Consider the following 18,731-nt stretch of genomic DNA (forward strand, 5'->3'; position numbering starts at 1 on the left):
TTTGGAACAATAAATGCCTTTCTCATCCTACCTAACAAATTAGGAAATCTAATTGGGGGGTGGAATATGATATATTTGCATCCCCAAAAGAATGTTTTGTTTTGTTAATTTTGAGCTCTGCTACCATTTATTTGAAAATTTTCAAAGGTTTATTTATTTAGTTAGGGTCAACCTGTTTCCAGACACTCTTCTGAATCATAAAAAAAAAAGGGCAGCCAGATGAGTGGTGATCCAGCTGTCTGCAACAGTCCTTACTGCTTGGTGAGTGGCTGTGTTTCTGACTGCAGTTCTCTGACGATTCCTGATGAGCATCTTTTACCCTTTATTGTTTTTTTGTTTGTTTGTTTGTTTTTTGAGACATAGTCTCATTATGTCGCCCTCAGTAGAGTGCCATAATGTTACAGCTCACAGCAACCTCCAACTCTTGCCTCAGCCTCCCAAGTAGCTGAGAGTACAGGCGCCAGCCACAGCGCCCCACCATTTTTTTGTTGTACTTGATTAGCTGGCCCGCGCTGGGTTTGAACCCGCCACCCTCAGTGTATGTAACAGTGGCACCGTAACCACTGTGCTACGGGCGCTGAGCCTGTTTGTTTTGAGACAGGGTCTTGCTCTGTTGTTGAGGCTGGGGGGCAGTGGTGTCATCGTAGCTCACTGAAACCTCAAACTCCTGGGCTCAATTGATTCACCTGTCTTGGTTTCTGAGAAAGTGCTGGGATTACATGTGCAAGCCACCTCACTGGCCTTTTACCTTGTTTAAAAAACAAAGGACTTTACTGAGATACGATTCTCAGACTGTGCAGTTTACCCATTTAAAGTGTACAATTCAGTGGTTTTCAGTAAAATGTCTGAGAGACCAACACCGCAGTTTTAGAGCATTTTCGTCATTTCCAGAAGGAACTGCGTCCTCGTTGCCAGTCACCCCTCCTCCTTCCTCCAGTGCCTGGCAGCCGTGATGCCACTTCCCGTTCCTGTGGACTGGCCCATCGGGACCCTGTATATAAATGGAATCCCACAAGATGTAGCCTTTCCACAAAGAAATGTTTGATGATTTTCTTCCTTTTAGGGAAGTCTTAATTTGAGTCAGCAGTAAGTAGACATAAGTGAAATTATCATTTTCAACCTTAAAGAGAAAGTTTTTTGACATCTTTTTCATTATGTTGTTTTAATTGAAAAGTAAAATTCTACATATTTATGCTTTACAACATATTTTGACATATACACGTATTATGGAATGGCTAAATCAAGATATTTCATATATGTGTTACCTACCTACTTACAATATATTTTTTAGGTGAAAACGCTTAAACTCTATTTTCTCAGCAATTTTTAAGTATACAGTCCCTTTCTATTGTCACTAACTGTAGTCACCATGGTGTGCAGTAGGTCTCTTGAGCTTATTCCACCGAACTGAAATCTCATGCCCTTTGACCAGCATCTCCCCGTTTTCTCCAAAGATGATTTTATGCATTTTCTGTGAGTGTTGTAATCTTTGAATCAGTTCATGAGCCGTTGAAAACTTAGTCTCCTTTCCTCATTTGCAACCACCTCTCATCACTGACTGATTTTCCGCGAGACTACTAAACCACTTTGGCTGCCAGCTTTCTGCATCTTGCACATCTTCCCACCTTCCCTGATTTCATTACCAGCCTCGGTTATCATCTCCATCCTGTCTGTGACCATCATTCTGAGTGACTTTGGTATTCGCTGTAGTGGCTTCGGAGCTACAGCCTTCTGTCACCACCACTTGGATGACTGTCAGCGCCACTTCCCTTCAGCCACTATTGGCAAAAGTTCAGATCAGAACTTTCGCAATAGCAAGGCTGAGCTTCCCTTCACTGCCTTTAATCTATTTTACCCAGTCTCTCAACAGTGAACCTTGTGAATTCATTGTGAACATTTAAAAATTAGATGATTTTACATGAAAATCGAGTCTCAGCTTCCTTGACAGAGCAGCCGAGTGGATCCCTGTTTTTGAACGGCAGCACTGGGGTCTTCAGTGATAAGGGCAAGTCTCATTTAGAGGTATCAGTTCTAAAAGATTCAGGAAAGATCTGTTCTATTATTTCATAATTATGTCAATTAAGATATAATTTTCGTTAGTCTTTAACAATGCAGTCCATAAAATAAAAGAATTGGTCTTTTAAAAATTTATCCGTGAAGCATATCTGAAAGATTGAGGAGTATTTAAGGTGACTCTCTTAAGAATGCCAAAAGGGTTCTTTTTTTAAAATAGGAATATATTCTTTTAAACTTCCTCAGTTATTTTTTTCTTTATATTGAAATTTATTCTTAACTACATGAAAAGAATTGGTTAATAATTTCTAAGATTACACATTACAGAACAGAACAGATGTTAGGTAACTGCAGAGGAGTATGTCACATAGAAAATGCATCTGGGGCGGCGCCTGTGGATCAGTGGGTGGGGTGTCGGCCCCATATGCCAAGGGTGATGGGTTCAAACCCAGCCCCAGCCAAACTGCAACAAAAAAATAGCCAGGTGTTGTGGCGGGCGCCTGTAGTCCCAGCTGCTCGGGAGGCAAGAGAATCGCCTAAGCACAAGAGCTGGAGGTTGCTGTGAGCTGTGTGATGCCATGGCACTCTACCGAGTGTGATAAAGTGAGACTTTGTCTCTACAAAAAAAAAAGAAAGAAAGAAAATGCATCTGAATAAGGCAAACAGGTAGAAATCATTTTTGGCTAAAGGCATTTTTGTTAACCACTTTTGGCATTTAATAACAGAAACACTCTCCTCTCTCCTCCCAAGGTGTATTAAAACCTCTAAGTTATAGGAAGGCCTTCTCTGTCTTGGGGTGATGTACCTGCTATTATCAAAGTCAGGAGGGCCGGAAGGTGGGGTAGGGGGGGTGGATGTTGGGGATGGGGCAGATGGAAAGCACCTGAATCTCTAGTATACTTGGCAGGACCCTCACCCCAAGGGTTTTCTGTTCTTTATCTGAGGCCAGCTCTGATTGCTTCCCTTCTTTCACAAAGGGAGAAATCTAGTCATTTAGTAGACTTAAGATTATCTGTCTCTAGGACTGTTTTAAAAAATGATTACGCTTCATCTCTTTTCTCTTTATAATTCTGTTTTTCCCCCACGAAAGTCAGAGTATTTCTTAGCTTATTGTATTGTTTACATTTGTGGAGATAAAAAAATCTTTCTTTAAACAGATGTGTCAGAATGAGATCTAATTTAGTCAGTAATGTGAATGACTCTAGTTGGGGGAGCAAAAACTAGACAGTTTATGGACCTGTTAATTTTTTGAAATTATTTCCAGATTTGTGTCTTTGTGTTACAAGTTTGTGGTAGGGGGCAATTCAGAAAAACAGAAGGTAAGAAAATGTTAAAAACTTTATGTGTTAATTATATGGAGTGATTGTGTTTCTCATTTGACCCAAGAACATGAACGCTTGGGAGCCTGTGGATGTGTGGACACACACACGCTGCACTTCCCCTTCGGGCTTTCACAAAACTTTGTTCTGAATGCCATGATTTAAAGCACGGATTGCAGAGTGTGTTTGGCAAGGAGACTTACTGGATTCCTTGACGGTGAGAGAGTCCTTCACGGCAGGGCTCGACTTAGAAGTTAGGCGTAATTATGATAGTTGACCAGTATGTTTTTCACTTAAATCATCATGGTACGATGGACTTAATTTATAACTAGCTTCTTTCATTCAAAGAATTACAACGTCTTCCTGTCATTTACTTAAAATATTATCAAATTAGTAGTTGTAGAAGTAGCTGTAATTAAGTTCTGGAAGTGTACGGTTTGTTAGTGGTGTGTTCTGTCAAAAGGGTAAAACCATGATAACCCTGGATGCCTCAGTCTGGAAACCGTGGATTATATTAATCAGGGCCCAGTCAGGAGACAGAAATCATACCAGTGATTTGAACAGGGTAAGTTTAAAATTAAAATTAATAACTAGTAACAGGGGATTAACTTTAGACTCTACAGAATACAAGACAAAGAAATGCAGGGGACAGTTACTTCCTCCAGAGCTAAGGGGAGTATCCAAGGAAGGAACAGATGTCAGAGGCTGAGATTTAGTGTGTGGCTGTAGCCTGGATGTGGAAGGGTTTGCTGTGGTGGTAGACCAGAGCTGGTTCACAAGAAACCATCTTCTGGGGTGTATGCTGTGGGCTGGTTCTGGCTTGTAGAAAGCCACCTGCTGGAGTTCTGGGAGGGTGAAGCTGGCCCACAAGCATCTTCCCACTGGGTGCCAATGAAACCCCCTTGAGGGTGAGATACCCTGGGCCTTGCATGTGCTGTTGGCAACCACAGGGACTAGGGGAAGAAAACACACACAGGAAAGAAGTCTCTTCCTCTGCTACGCCTTGCAGTGGTCCCTCCGGTGCCCTTTATCCACACAGGTTAACATCCTGCCAGATGGCAGAGGAAAAATATTTATAGGGTCTAGCTCCAGTACCACAAGGCAGGGCAAAACGTGGTGGATTTGATGCTGATAGGTAATAAATTGTTAACTGGCACAGTTCCCCTCTTCGGCGGCTCAGCTTCTACATACATCCTTTACACACATTCGAACTTCCATGTAATGATGAAACTACTGTGTTTCACCTTTGAAGACCAGCTGCCCTTCCTACAATTGAGGTTCTCATTCTTTCCCCAAAATTAGATGCACAGTCCCAGTAGTCATTGTACCCATTACTGGCGTTATTATTTCTCCCTAATTTCGTTGTAGTACACTAAATATTCTGTTCCCTAAAGATCAAATCATAACCTCTAACAACTTGTGTATAAAACAATAAGGGAAATAAGGAGAGATAAGCAGGAAATAGTTATCCTATACATAAGTATATATACATACGTGTAAAGAACAAGCAAGGCCTCCCTTCTCCCCTTTCTTCCTTCCTTCCTTTTATAAAAAGAAGTGGTGTTACGCCCCCGGCTGCCGGGAAGCTGACCCACGACCTGAGAGCTGCTCGGCGATCCCTGTCCACCCGGCTAGAAGCAGCAAGACAGTTTTCAGCAAAAGGAGGGGTGTGGAGAGGAGGGCAGGCCAGGCTGACACTGAAGTTCATTCTTCCAGTCTCAGGAACGACGATTGGGAAGCATGGGGATCCAAGTAAAACAACTGAAAAATTAATATCCTAGAAGAACTCAGGAAGAAGATGAGTGATACTCCACCCAGAACGGAATTGTGTCCTTATTGTAAGAAGCCATTTAAAAGATTAAAGTCCCATTTGCCATACTGCAAGATGGCAGGCCCAACCATACCTGCTGTATGAGTCCAACCCAGGTACACTCCCACATGCTAAAAAATTGAAAGGGCCAATCAAAGATTTAAAGAAAGCTAAACGGATGGAGTTAGAGACAGAAAGTGGGAAAAGAAATTCTAAGTTGATAATGGACAAACCAGAACAGACAATTCAGTCCTTTCCACTGCCAGTTTGGAAAGAGCAATTACTACAGAGGCAGGTAAAGACATCAAGAATCAAATTCAGCTCTCCTCCAAAATGTTAAAAAAGTCTGAACCAAAGACTACTTTCCAAGGAGAAACCAAGGGTCAGTTTTATGCACCAGAGAACACCTCTCCTAAGAAAGAACTGGCCAGAAATTTGCCTAAATAAGGGGAAAGCAGATGTAATCCTTCAGAAACTGAAGCATCTTTACTGGTTGGCTCAGTGGAACTTTCTTTGTCAAATCAAGAAAGAAAATATTCCTCAGCCATACCTAATAATGTACAAACCACTTCTGATCTAAAATTGGACAAAATTAATCCCCAATGACAGGAGCTTCTAGTAAAATTACTAGATGTGCTTAGTGGTGACAATTACAGTTCTCCAAAGAACCTGAGTGATGAAGTTAAAATTGTAAGAACATCGTTGTTGAACAATGAGAGAGATTCCAAAGGCAAGGATCACCTCTCAGGAGCCTCTACTGATATTAAAGACACTGAGACTCGAGAAAAAGACATAGAATCACTAATTTTAAGCCTTAAAATTAGCTCATTAGGTAAAGTCCGAGTCATGGAGAACCAAGAAAAAGGACTTAGCCTTGGAGTAGAGATGTGTGGGAGGAAAGGAAATGCAGAGAAAAGTGTGTCTGAGACAGAAGTGCAGAAATGGACTGCCGTCAGCAGTGGCTCTGAGAAGTGCAGAAATGGACTGCCGTTAGCAGTGGCTCTGAGAATTTGCAGAAATGGACTGCCGTCAGCAGTGGCTCTGAGAAGTGCAGAAATGGACTGCCGTCAGCAGTGGCTCTGAGAATTTGCAGAAATGGACTGCCGTCAGCAGTGGCTCTGAGAATTTGCAGAAATGGACTGCCGTCAGCAGTGGCTCTGAGAAGTGCAGAAATGGACTGCCGTCAGCAGTGGCTCTGAGAAGTGCAGAAATGGACTGCCGTCAGCAGTGGCTCTGAGAAGTGCAGAAATGGACTGCCGTCAGCAGTGGCTCTGAGAAGTGCAGAAATGGACTGCCGTCAGCAGTGGCTCTGAGAAGTGCAGAAATGGACTGCCGTCAGCAGTGGCTCTGAGAAGTGCAGAAATGGACTGCCGTCAGCAGTGGCTCTGAGAATTTGCAGAAATGGACTGCCGTCAGCAGTGGCTCTGAGAATTTGCAGAAATGGACTGCCGTCAGCAGTGGCTCTGAGAAGTGCAGAAATGGACTGCCGTCAGCAGTGGCTCTGAGAAGTGCAGAAATGGACTGCCGTCAGCAGTGGCTCTGAGAAGTGCAGAAATGGACTGCCGTCAGCAGTGGCTCTGAGAAGTGCAGAAATGGACTGCCGTCAGCAGTGGCTCTGAGAAGTGCAGAAATGGACTGCCGTCAGCAGTGGCTCTGAGAATTTCAAACCTGACGATTCAGCCACAGAGAAGAAATCTGAAGGTGGAGGACATTTAAATGTGTACATTCCAAGGGAGACAACTTACAATGAATTTTTTTCTGTGTCACAGGCAAGTAGTCAAAAAAGTCTTGCCTGTCTGGCTACACAGTTTATTCAAGAAGAAAAAGCAGAAGCCAGCGTTCATAATCAAGTCCCTGATATAAAGGCCTTAGTGGAGAATAAGGAGCAAGTTTCTCTGGAGCCCAAATCTGGCTGTCAGTTTCACGAATTGCACATCGGATGCCAACAACCGTTGCGTTCAGCCCTGCATCACATGTGTAAGAGCCCCTTCCTCAATCATGTTGCAACTGCTGATAGAAAGATGCCCAGCTCCCTGGGGCTGGAGTGGTTTCCAGAGCTATCCTGGTTATCTTGGACTGGGGGTCTTGCCAGGGAAGCCTCAGTATTGGCATGAAGTGGCCCAGAAGCCACAGCTCATCAGTCCCCAGGGGGAAAGACTCTCACAGGTTCCCTTTTTGGAATCCCTGACCTGGCTTACAACCTCCAACTGCTCTCTAAGGAGGCTTTTGGAAGCTGTACAAAAAGGCTGGCTGAGGTGCAACACCACCCTCAGGAAGAGAGGAGTCGGCAGCGTCATGATGCTCTTCACGGGGTACTTCATCCTGTGCTGTAGCTGGAATCTCAGGCATCTGAAGCTGCAACGCTGGCGGAAGTAGTGTTGGCCTGGACGTCACTTGGAAACCTGCAAGAGATGTGCGGTGAAGACAACTGCAGCACATACCTAACAGTGTAAAGTTGTGTTAGGGAAAGGGAGTGAACAGAATAAAATTATTAGAATCTAAAAAAAAAAAAATAAAGAAGTGGTGTTACTTTAATGTAATGGTATTTAATAACAACAATAACAAAATGGTAAAGGGAACATACTCAAAGTTACTTTCGTCCTCATTTCTGAAATTGGGCATGATTTCTAGCTTCCTTCTTCCACTACTCAGTCTATATTTTTTCTCCCTAAGCCCAAACCTCAGCTGTCTTGGGGTCTTTAGCTGGTGGGGTGACCTGAACTTTCCCTCCTAAAGCTTGAGAGCCCTCAGTAGTTCTGCCTTTTATTGCTTGTCATGGTGTTTCATTAACCTGTGTTATTGGGCACGGAAGTACTGGAGGGCACCCCCGAGAATGCCCTGGGTTTCGATCAAGCTGGCAGAGGAGCTTCTTTTTTGCTTGTCGGTTCAGCGGTGTAAAGAACCTAAAATAGCCAAGTGACAGTCTCCTGTTCCAAGTCAGTGGAATCATTGTGTTCCCTGGCAGGAACTTGCACCCTTGGAGACAAAGATCTGCAGATTAGCAGCGCTCAGTGTTACTGGAACGGGGAGCACACATACTGCGAGTTATTAAGTAATAGGAGCCATTCCCACTTCTGTCCCTTGATTCTCAGACCTATGTATTCTGGTTTAGGGGAGACGGTGATCTCTGATTCAAAGCATATACTTTGTTCTGTAAGTCAGAAGTGCTTTCAGGGTGTTGCCTCCCCACCTGATGCCATAACTGAATCTTCGGAATGTGATTCCCGCAGCTTCTGAGTGAAGGGATATGTGTTGAGATTAGTTAATTCCAAGAGTATGAGCCCTTGCTTCACTTCTTTGCCATGAGGTGGTTTCCTTCATCAGAAGCAATGCAGGATGGAATACCTGGTGAATAATAGTGGAGGCAGCCGATGAAGGTAGTCAGAGTCATGATAGGCGGAGAAAGCAAATTCGTGTACAAGATACATGTGTGTGGGGATGAACCCCCATCCCACATCACCTCCTAGGAATGGCAGAACGTTGGGGCTCAGTGTCTGTGCTGGCAGATTAGATACTCAGCAGTAGCAGCAGACATTTCAGCCTTGGAAGGGGAAATCCACGTTGCTGAGCTCACACGTAGTCTCCAACCCTGCATCACGGCCCCATTGTGCAAAGCATTGGGGTGGCTGGGAAGGAGGCTGAATGACACCCACAAGAGCGTGTGACTTTGTTCCTGTGATTACTGCTGTGGCCGCCTCTGCAGTCTCTTGCAACACAGTCTGTGGCATCACATACCTCGTCCCCAAAATTCTGTGTCACAGTCTTGTAATCCTTGTCCATTCAAGTCCCCGATCACTCAGCTACACTGTAAGCAATCACTCGTTAATTCATATAAATTCACACTTCTGGCCGTTTCTCATTCCAGACAAAGTGAATCATCAAATATATTTTCAGAATTCTGCCTTCTTAGAGGTTTTCCTTAAATGCTGTTCTTTGGGGTCACCCCTGACTGAAGATAGAATGCTGCAGACGTCCACTTTCACTTAGTTGGTCCAAACATGTCACAGAACCATTTACACTTTGAGCTTGTGCTTTTAAACTTTTCTCAGTTGACTTGTGGGAAGCCTGGGGTTGATTCAGAGCCGGTGTGTAGTAATCTCTGGAACGTCTGAGCATGGCCTTTTCTGTGGTGTTCTGTCTATCCAAGGTGCCTTTGCTGAAGGGTTGAAGGAGGAACTCTGGTACACACCTGTGGCAACAGTGCGGGGTTCTGTTCCCAGGAAACCGGGCCTGCCCTTCGGTTATAGGTTTCTGGATCTGTAAACTGGCTTATCCCTAAAAACTAAGTGTGACTCTCCATTGTGATGACTGAATAGCCACCAAACCTAGATAAAAGTTTAAAAGCACAAACCTGTTATCTTGATCTCATAACATTTCAGCAGGTTCCACACTAATATCATTCCTTGGGACGTGAGGATAAATTTGCCACAACCAGTGATTTGCTGCACGCCGAGGCATTTTGACTAATTTGTCCCTGCCGCCTAGATGGTGAATGCACCAGCCTTGTCTTTGGCACTGAGTGCTGCTATGTGCTCTGCTACTCTGGTACCTCATCATCCCCAAGAGCATCAGGAAGCTCATCTTTGTGGAGATGATCCCTGTGTTATTACAGGCAGTCCCCGCTTATGAATGAGAGAGGTTCTGTAGGTTTGTTCTTAAGTTGAATTTGTATATAAATTGGAACAGGTACATTTACCTATTACCTGTCATAGCCTCACTTTATAAGTGCAAGTTGCACATAAGTCAGATGTTTTAACTCAGAGACTGCCTGTACCTGGTCTACAAAGGAGAATAACCACAGAGAGTCCTTCAGAGATGGGGTTCTCTCCTCACTAAGGTATTTTTCAATGTTTTAGTGTCTCTGGTCCTTTACCGGAGATGTGGTTGGGCTGGTTAGGGTCTCCGGTCCTTTACCGGAGATGTAATTGGGCTGGTTGGGTATGTAGTTCACACATGATAAATCAACTCAAACATTCTTATCTCCTAAGTCTTCTGGTTCCTTCCTCCCTATCATGCCAGGAAAGTTCTGGCATCTCAGACTTATTACATGCAGGCTACTGTTGAATTCAAGATTCAGTTAACCAAGTAAACTGTCAGAGGCACTTCCAACTTCACGAGCTAACAAAGTCTTTAACCTCCAGTAAATGCATCTGTATCTGAAATCAATCTGGTCGGCTGCGTATTTCTCACTCTCCTTTATATGACATCATCATATCTACTCCCACACATATTCCTAGGGTTTTGCCAATACGTATTAACAAAAGTCTGGTAGGTTTTTAGGTTTATAAATTACTTCCTTCTGGGTGATACTGCATATACTGGAGCATGTTGAGATTTGGGAACAATGAGTAGTTAGGCTCGATCTTGAGAATGAGCAAAGTGTCCACTCCACTTTGGTTTGACTCTATTCAGCAAAAGTTTTTGCAGCAAAAGAAGGCTAGTGTCTTGAGGTATGAGAGAGGAAGCACCTTCATAATCAAGGGAGCCTCCGAGTTTATTTGGAGTTTGAAGTCATCAGTTTCATCTGACACCCAACAAGGTGCTCTCCTTTCCAGGTTTCAGGCCCCATCCTTCCCATTCAGGACATCAGCTTCACGTGAGAAATTGTGAGGTTGTACATACAAATGATGTTATAACTCAGCAACACACGCAATATGACTTCTGGAATATTAAATACTCGCCCTGTAGCTATAAAAAATAGATGTTTTAGATGTAGTACCTAAGCTCTTCATTTCTCAGACTGCAACTTAGTTGGGAGAATGACGAGAACTTTGTCGTTTTCTTTTGGTAAGTGCTTCATTGCACTCCAAGAATTCATTCTAACCTACAGCTCTTCTGTTCCGCATTATTTCTATGTGGTTGAGGACAGAAGCCATGTTGACGCCTAGTCCTTGTTTCAGCTGGTGCTTCATTGCGATTAATCATAGGTAATAACTTAATCGGTTCTGATGCTACTTAATGCCATGGATTACTAGCATCCCATTTCCCATTGACAGGGAACTTAGCACTGTACTCTAGTCAAAGCTCATGACCAACCTAGTCCCAAATTCCGATTTTGAAGGTCTGTAACTTGGGACCACACCTGGGACCATTTTTTTATCAGGAAAATTAATGTAGAGAACTATTAACTAATAAAAGGTGGTTAACCTTTTTACCAAGGGGTGAAAGAGACTAAAGAATGCAGGAATAAAAAATAGAGAGAGACTACTGATTCTAGAGCTGAGAGAGAGCAACGAGGAAGGAGTAGCCTTGGAAGGGGGCCTGTTCTCCAGCCTGTGATTGGGACCTTACTGGAGAGTTTGTAGCTGCAAACAATAACAGAGGGATTTGTTGCAGTTCCAGGGGCTGGAGCCAGCTCCTCAGAAGCTACCTGCTAGGGTACCAGTGAGGTTTGATGTAGTGCTGCAGACTGGAGTTAGTTCCTAAGAAGCCATTCTCTGGGTTGCCTGTGGGTCGGAGTTTGTGAATGTAAAGGCATCCACGTGGGTGCCAGTGGGCCAGAACTGGCAGGTGGGATGCTGCCTATTAGGCTGTGACTCGCCAGTGCTTATTCATCAGAATTTAGCCAATGGGTGCTAGAGAAATTTGCTGGAGGATTAGTTCAACTGGATCTCTTGTACACTGCCTGGCAGCTGTACTATAGGAGCAAGAAAACACACCAAGGAACAAGAAAGCAGAAGCCTCTTCCTCTGCTGAGACACTCCAGTGCCTCTATCAACAAAGTCTAAAATTGCATGACTGACAAAGAAATGTTTACAGGGTCCAGCTCAAATATCAGATAGGAGGGCAAGGTGTCCACCCAGAGCTGGGAGACAATTAATTCCTAACTGGCACATTTTATAAGGTACTAGGTCATTCTTAGAAAGAATGGATATATTGCTTTTTCTTTCTACATTGAAAATCTGCCTAGTCATAAGTTTACATATATTGAGGAAGATGTCTATGTTTAAACCATCCTTAAATATTCACTTGTAGAATCTCTTACCTCCCGAAAGAAAGTACTTTCTCAGTGCAGTAAGTTCTTATCTATGTATTTCAGTCTTCAGCTTATTAATATATTCATAAGTCCTGGACTATAAGTGACCAACTTTTTTACAGTGTTTTAGGTGGGTGAGTGCTCTCATACAACAAAAGAAAGACCTCAGATTAGCCTTAAAGCAACCTCATTTACTTTCATTTTTCTGCTTAGAAGTCTCTCTATATAACAGTTTGAAAATAAAGTTAAATTTTAGATTTTTTTTTTTAATGGAGCCTTACGTTAATGAATGTACTAGTATTTATTGTCAAACACAAAAAAATGTCAGTACCCTGGGGAGTGGAAGATAGGACAAATTTCATCCCAGAAAGTTTTCTCAAAAGGCTATCTTTTCTTTATTCACTTTACATTTTTTAAATTGACGTATATAAATTCTCCAGTTCTACTGTGTAGTAATCTGTACATTAGAAGTGAGCAGAAAATTATACCACCAGAGCAGTGTTTTCCAGCCTTTTAAAAATCTCAACGGCACACTTGAACCTATAAGCTTCTGAGGCACACTGAAATTATGTTGATCAAAAAAAAAAAAAAAAAGAGTATACTTACTGAGCTTTGAACTTCTTTCAAAAATAATTTAATTAATGATCTTTAAAAATTTTCTCAGTGCACCTAATACTGGTTGAAAATCCCTGCGCTAGAATGATTAAAAACAAATGCTTTGAAGCAATATAATTAAATTTCTTTACAGAAGTATAATATATATAAACCAAAGAATGAGACATTTAAAAGCACTTTGCTTTTAAAGCATATGTATATTAATACATTTAGAGATAATGTCTTTTAAAGTATATGTCTGTATACTTCCATAGAATTTATATAAGTTAGAGATAGTAGAACATTTGCAAACAAGTGCATCATACAGTGTAGTTGGGATAGGGAAAAGAATGACTGGCTTAGGGCAAGAGAGATTCAAGGGAATACTGGAATACTATACTTGTGAAAGTGGGTGATGTCTAAAACAACAAAGAATGCTTCTTAACAAAGAGAATATTTGTTTCCTATTTTCATTATTAGTCCAGAAGGGGTGTCCACATATTTTTCTTTTCTGCTGCACACTGGAAGAATAAGAGTTGTCTTGGGACATCCATTAAATACATAAACACTAATAAAACTGATGAGCAAAAAAAAAAAAAAAAAGACAGAAAGATCCGTGCATTCTTTTCACAATATCCAACACCACAGATAAGCAAAACAGTCTTTACTTAAGCAAAATAATCTGCATGGGCCACTGGTTGGACACCCTGGTAGAGGGAAGAGGGGTGCGACCCGCTTCAAGTGCAGAATGCTCTTATGGACTATTCTGGGCAGTAAAGTCCGCTCAGGAGAGCAGGAAAAACATTCAGATAGGCAGCATCCACACGTGTAATTCTGACAACTAGCTTCTGCAAAAGGAGGAGGTTTCTGTTCTCTGGACTTTAGAAAGTGAAGGAGAAGCCTGCAAGAGCTGGCCACGTCTGTGAAGGCCGTGTGGTTTTAGAGTGGACATTTGATTCACTCAGCAAACCACAATCCTGCCTGGGTTGGTTTTGTGGTTTTCTGCAAACCTACAACAGGAAGTAGGGACTAGCATTATGACCACTCAGTAAACACCAGGGTTTTGATCAGCAAATGAATAAAACTAGGAATAAGAAAGCAAATTTCCATTGAAGAGGACCACCCAGTAGTCATCTCCTTCCAATTACCTCCGTGAGGCTAGGAATGAAACATGGGTGGATAGACACTGATTGTATAATCTCTGGACATTATTAGGTTTTCATTCCCCTCTCTGTTTCCTACTTCATTTAGGAATTGCTAATTTAATAATTTAATTAAGGACTTACTGCTCTTTCCTCTTAAGGCTTTCTCTGCTATTCATAATGAGGGAAAGATAGGAGAAAAATACTTGTATAAATAATCCTTCAGAAACAAAAGTTTTGCTTTTCTGAGGATTCTGTTGAAAGAGGATCTTTAATGGTATTAGCAGCATCTTTCGAATGTAGAATCCCAGCTAAAAAAAGAGTCTGTCTTTATTTCCCTGGGGAGAGTGCCATTCCCTCTCAGAATCTGTAAATGCAACATCATTGGTGCTGTTTTATATCTGAAGAAACCGAGACACAGTGGATTCAATAACTTGTCAAAGGTCCGAGCCCAGTTCTCTCTGACCATCGGTCTTGTATTCATAACTGTTGCCTTTGGGCTTTCATAAATGCTTTCATGAAGGGAATTTAGGGGCATTTAGAAGTGAAACTTCACTGGATATTTTATCTGTCTTTGACTTATTAAAATCAAGTTGAAATTGCCTGTTCTACAATTATACATAATTAGAAATTATAATAGAAACCCAGCTAACTAAAGTGGAGTCAAGAATTCAGGGCCAAACATCCTATTATAAAAATAGAAAAAAGACATGAAGAGACATTTCACAAAAGGATAAGACTATTGCTGTTGATAATGATCAATAAATAAATGAGGTTATTTACTATTGGTGAAGGTTGGGAAAATGAATATTCTCTTAAACAGTTGGTAGAAAATAAATTTACATTCTTCTGAGGTACAGCACTGCATGAAGTCAAAAAGTAAGCAGTCAAAACATGCTCGCTTTTTGACATAGGGATGCCACAGCTAAGAATACATGTGTATCCTAAGGTCATAGGCAAACAAGTGCATCTGGTGAATGCAGAGATGTTTCACTTAATCACAAAAATTATGCACGGACTATTTTTTTTTTGCTCATCAGCTTTTGTTAGTGTTTGGGTATTTAATATGTGACCCAAGACAGATCTTCCAGAGTGGCACAGAGAAATCAAAAGGTTGGACACCCCTGCCTGATTTGCTTAAGGAACTGCTCTGGGATGATATTCACTTAGTTTTTGTTATTCTGAAAAACAAACAACATACAGAAAGGGTTATGAGAATTTGTCAGTATTTTTACACTGTCATGGAGACAGGAATACTCATGTTTTTATTCTAGACTCTAGAATGAGTCACTTTGTTTCTCTGGTTCTTTCGACTGTAAAGTGAGAGGGTTAATAAATAGAAATACTATGATCTTTCCACTGTTAAAATTTAAATGCCCCCTCACTAAAGTGCAGAATTAAATGTGATGTGAGAATGGGTTGGATCCTAGCCAAAGCGTGCCAGGTAACTGAGGGTACCAAAACATGAGGGTATGGTCAGGCGGCTCTGAGAAGGGCTAAGCACCAAGCTAGAAAGCAGTCTGCTCAGGGCGGAGCTGTCAGTGCGATTCCCAGAAGGCCAAAGGGTGAAATGAGACCAACAGTGAGAGAAAGGGAAAGTCTGGCCGATGCTTATCCCTTCTACCGTTACCACCACGTTAGTGTAAAACCCAAACTTTAACTGCACCAGGATTTAGTATACAAGGTTTTAGAATCTGTCAGGATTTTACTGAAACATGTGGCTATGACTTAAATAAGATGCTTCTGAGAACAGATTTTGATTTGTCTACCAGCTCCTTGGAAGACCAAGTGCGTGTGATCTATTAGAGAGAGATCTGTTAGAGAATTACCTCATGGAATTAGTGGCATTTGGGCAGTTTTTTCCTGCCTGGATAAAAACCCTTGGCTGTGTCTTCTAACTTGGTGAAAATAGCTGAAATAGCGGCAGCCCAAAGATCTGAAATCATCCCTGTGCCTAGTCTCATTTTGTTTTTCTGCTCTGGCTTTTACCCACTAGAGGAGATAATGCCTTGTCTCCAGGGAATCAGAGACTGTCAGATATGCGTTGGAGTATGTAAAGGCGATTAGGTAATATACACACATATAAAGTTACATGTACAGTAATTGACATTAGGTGCTCCATTAAACAATGAAATGCCACAGTGTACCAGTTCTTCAGGACACGTTGCCATGGATACCCAGTGTGATGGAGATGGGGAAAGAGTTGCTTAGGAATTCAATGATTTCATTTTGCAGTAGAGTGAAAGATAAACTGTCCAGAGATAGGAACCATGACACCATCATTTATCTAAGTATTTTTAGTTTTCAAAATTGTCAATTAAAAGGAAACTTTCAAAAATTATCAGCTAATGACAGTTATTTCTTATTGTCTTTGTTTTGTAAGCCAAAGGGCTGGGCAAGGTTCTTTCTCTCAGCTAGGAAACTGTGTGGCATATTAGATATTCTTAGCAGAAAAACATTTTTTTTTACACAGAATCTCACTGTTGCCCAAGCTGGAGTGCTGTGGTATCATAGCCCACAGCAACCTCAAACTTCTGGGTTCAAGGGATCCTCTTGCCTCAGCCTCCCAAGTATCTGGACTACAGGTGGCCGCTGAGATGCCTGGCTAGTTTTTCTATTTTTAGTTGAGGTGGGGCTGCTCTCTTGTTCAGGCTGGTCTCGAATTCCTGAGCCCAAGGGATCCTCTCGCCTCAGCCTCCCAGAGTGCTAGGATTACAGGGATAAGCCACCATGCCCAACAAGAGAAAATTGTAATCAAAGCTAAATAAAATTTAGAAAATCAAGTGTAGGGGGTACAGAAGGGTGCGAGTGGGATAGGAGGCACCTTAGGGTCTCTGAGGGTCTGCTCAGTGCACTGTGGACTGAGCAGCCTTTGGGAAAGGAACCAGCTTTAAGAACAAAGGAGGGGTGATGGAAGCCGAGGGAAGGACAGCTGCTACCTGGTTTAATGAGATTTCATGTCCTCCCCTGCAGAGTCTCACTGTTGCCTTGGGTAGAGTGCCATGGCATCATCATAGCTCACAGCAAGCACAGTCTTGGGCTCAAGAGATCCTCTAACCTCAGCCTCCCGAATAGCTGGGACTACAGGTGCCCACCAAGACACCCGGCTAGTTTTTTTATTTTTTGTAGAGACGGGGTCTTTATCTTGCTGGGGCTGGTCTTGAATTTCTAAACTCAAGCAATCCGCCCACCTTGGCCTCCCAGTGTGCTAGGATTATAGCTGTGAACCACCGCACCTGGCCGTCCTCACCTGTTTCTGAGGTTAGTTTGCAATCAGGGGTAGGGGTCTAATTCTTTGATTTCCTGGACAGATCCCTTAATCTCACCCCAGACCCCTCTCTAGTGGAATTCTGTAATTATCTCTAAACCAATAAAACACAGTCCCTGGAAGGGAAGACCAGGGCTTCTGCTCGACCGTGTAAGTTTTGTTAATAATATTTTTATAAATTGGTGCTCCCTCTCTTTTCTCTGTCTCTGCCTCTCTTAGTTCAGGTCATTATCTCTCCCAGCCTCTGGTTGTTTGTCCTTTCTGGTCATGTGATTTCTGCTCTGGAACCATTGGTGGTTCTCCATTACTTACAGAATCAATTCTAATCTTTAACATGGCATTTAGCCCCTTTTTATTAAAAAGTCCCTCCCCAAGACAGCTTTTCAGCAGCTCCTCCTGCTCCTTCCCTGCCCTTAGCAGGCGGAGTGTCAGCGGCAAGCAGAGACCTGTGCTTTTGACTTCCAGCTGAAATGCATTTCTGTCCCCTCCCTGCCAGTCCGAAGCCTGTTCCTAAAATATCCCTTCTCTAAAGCTCTCCCACCCCTCTTCTCCTCCATCCAGGAGAGTTAAATTTTCCTGTGTTTTCATTGATCTCTGTTTCCACCTCCCAAGCAGTTTTTTAAATTGCCTTTTGTAAGCGTCTTTCATTCCTATGTGTGCGTAGCATGAGGACAGGTTCAGCATAATGCAGTGGCTAGAGCTGCAGGCTCAGGAGCGGTTGTGCAGGTTAGAATCCTCTTCAGCTGTACCACTTGACTAGCTTCCTGACCCATGGCCAGGCACTTAACCACTAGATCTTACTTTCTTCACCTGTAAGATGGAGGTAACAGGGTGGCGCCTGTAGCTCAAGGAGTAGGGCGCCGGTCCCATATGCTGGAGGTGCCAGGTTCAAACCCAGCCCTGGCCAAAAACCACAAAAAAAAAAAAAAAAAAAAAAGATGGAGGTAACATTTTATAGAATGCACAATGGCTGGCACGTAGTAAATATCAGATAAATGTCAGGATTATATACTGTATATTTCCTTTTCTCTCTTCCACTTCCAGGCTCCCAATAGTACTTTACAGATAGTATGCACTCAAAAATACTGATTTTAAAATGTGGCTCATTTCTATACACATTCCTGAATAAGTCTCTTTTCTCTATTACGTTGGTTATGGACATATATAAATTTTAAGGAGCAATCTTTTTAAATGCTTTTCATAAATTTGTATCTATTTTTAAATGAGAATATGGTGGAAAATATGTATTTTTTTATTCCAAAGTTTTAGAAGGTAGTTTAGCAGCAAAACAATATAAACTTCTAAGAGTACTTTACCCATAGAAGTTTATATCGGTATTTTTATCTATAGTAATAAAAAGCGCTTAAGATCTGAAAACAGATTGGGTACCGGGTAGAGAGATGCTGCACAATTTGGAAACTACTTCAAAATTTATGCCAAATTCCTCGAAGAAGGAAGCTCTCTCCCAGTAGTTAACTGAAAGGACACGATGAAATGAGAGAAGAGGCCAAAGGCTGGTGTAGAGAGTGAGAGTCATCAGGGAACTGTCGCATCCATAGTACTTTAGAACTGTAAAGGTGATCATGAAATTGAGAGACAGCTGACAGCA

The 18,731-nt window shown here is 42.2% G+C and overlaps 1 protein-coding gene and 1 pseudogene across 3 annotated transcripts in view; both read left to right on the forward strand.

The window, feature by feature from the left end:
- Positions 1–18,731, forward strand: part of MAP3K20 (mitogen-activated protein kinase kinase kinase 20) — a 210,707-nt gene that overhangs the window by 34,309 nt on the left and 157,667 nt on the right. The gene's annotated exons all lie outside the window — the stretch shown is intronic.
- On the forward strand, positions 5,078–7,518 carry LOC128590041 (uncharacterized protein C17orf80-like; annotated as a pseudogene).

Source organism: Nycticebus coucang, chromosome 7 (assembly GCF_027406575.1).
Source record: "Nycticebus coucang isolate mNycCou1 chromosome 7, mNycCou1.pri, whole genome shotgun sequence".
Lineage (NCBI taxonomy): Eukaryota > Metazoa > Chordata > Mammalia > Primates > Lorisidae > Nycticebus > Nycticebus coucang.